This window comes from Formica exsecta, unplaced genomic scaffold (genome assembly GCF_003651465.1).
Source record: "Formica exsecta isolate Colony F162 unplaced genomic scaffold, ASM365146v1 scaffold408, whole genome shotgun sequence".
Taxonomy (NCBI): domain Eukaryota; kingdom Metazoa; phylum Arthropoda; class Insecta; order Hymenoptera; family Formicidae; genus Formica; species Formica exsecta.
This window is the reverse complement of record NW_021851320.1, coordinates 1-1891: the sequence shown is the minus strand read 5'-3', so window position 1 is coordinate 1891 and position 1891 is coordinate 1.

Sequence of the window (1891 nt, the reverse complement as noted above, 5' to 3'; positions counted from 1 at the left end):
TAAAATTATATATTGTACATATACTGAATCGTATATATAATGAACAGAGCAAAGAATCTTCTTGAGAGAGATCCAAGTGAGGTTATTGCTCAAAATTTTGGCGGAAGCATTGGTGAATTGTTCCAGAACGAATGGGTCAATAAAAACAAAAATAAGAAAGGTTGCCGATACAGCGATGAAATAAAAAAATTTGCTGTAACTCTACATTTTTACTCGCCGAAGGCCTATAATTATTGCAGGTACATTTTTCAAATTGTCATTGTTTATTTATTATGAGATTTTAAATTAATATTTAAAACATTTATTTTAACATTTTCAGATCAATTCTACATTTGCCGCATGAAAGCAGCATCAGAAATTGGATTTCGTCAATTAATGTGGAACCTGGTTTCATGACTGATGTTTTTCAAGAGATATCAAAATTCCCAGAAGGTTCGCGTCATTGCAATTTAGTATTTGATTCGATGGCGATTCGAAAGCAGATGCTATGGGATGCTACATCTGAAAAATTTGTTGGATTGTGCGAATACGGCAATGGGATATCTATTGAAGCTGCAGAAACTGAAGCCACCGAAGTCCTCGTTTTCATGCTGGTTTCTCTTAGAGGTACATGGAAGTGGCCCGTGGGTTATTTTTTCGTCGATAAAATAACTGCTGCAGTGCAAGCTGAATTGGTAAAAACAGCATTAATAATGTCGCAACAATCGGGTATTCGGGTATGGAGTATTACGTGTGACGGAGCTCATGTCAATTATTCAACAATGAATTTATTAGGTTGCAATTTGTATACGACAAATTACTGTGAGCTAAAAAGCATATTTAAACATCCCAGCTCCGGTTACGATGTACATTTCGTACCCGATGCTTGCCATAATGTAAAGCTTGCCCGGAACGCGTTAGGTGATCTCAAAATTATGAAATCTCCCACTGCGCAGATCAATTGGTACCATGTAACAAATTTACATAAGCTTCAACTCGAACTTAATTTAAAATTTGCAAATAAACTTAGTTCTGCGCATGTAAATTTTAAAGCTAATATTATGAAGGTAAAGCTTGCAGCACAGACTTTAAGTTCTTCAACTGCTACTGCTTTGGAATTTTTACAATTTTTAGAAATTGAAGAATTTAAAGACTGTGCTGGCACAATAGAATTTATCAAGGCAATTGACGAAATTTTCGATTTTTTAAATTCCCGCAATCCTTTCGGAAAGGGATTTAAAAAACCAATTTTTTATAATAATATTAACTTCTTGCAACAAAGAATGGAACAAAAAATTGAATATTTATATACTCTAATGGGACCTGACAACAATAAGTTATGTGCTGGTAGACGAAAAGCTTTTATCGTAGGTTTTGCGGCTGCTGTTAAATCAATTTTTCGAATAGCTAAAAATATTTTGTTAGAACTCTGTTTTAAATATCTAATGACATACAGGTTTAGCCAGGATCACTTAGAATTATTTTTTGCGCAAGTGCGAAGGCGACATACTTGGAATAACAACCCAAATGTGCTGCAATTCAAAGCTGCTATGAAAAGTTTATTAGTAAAAAATTCAATTTCAGCATCAGTGAAAGCTAATTGTACCGGTTTTGATACAGAAAACGATGTACTATTTAAATTAACATGGGTGAAGAAAAAAAATTTTCAATATTGGCATGATAACATTAGCACAGATAGCACAGATTCTGATATTAATGACAATTTATTTGACGACGCTGAGAACAAAGAATTATATCATTGTATCAATGTGAATGATAGTAGTTTGCTTCAAAAAACATTTTATATTATATAACAGGTTTCGTAGTCAAAAAAATTATTCCTAAATTAATATGTGAAGGTTGCATTGCCAATCTCATAAGAAAAGTAGGTGATAGAGAATATAACATTTCG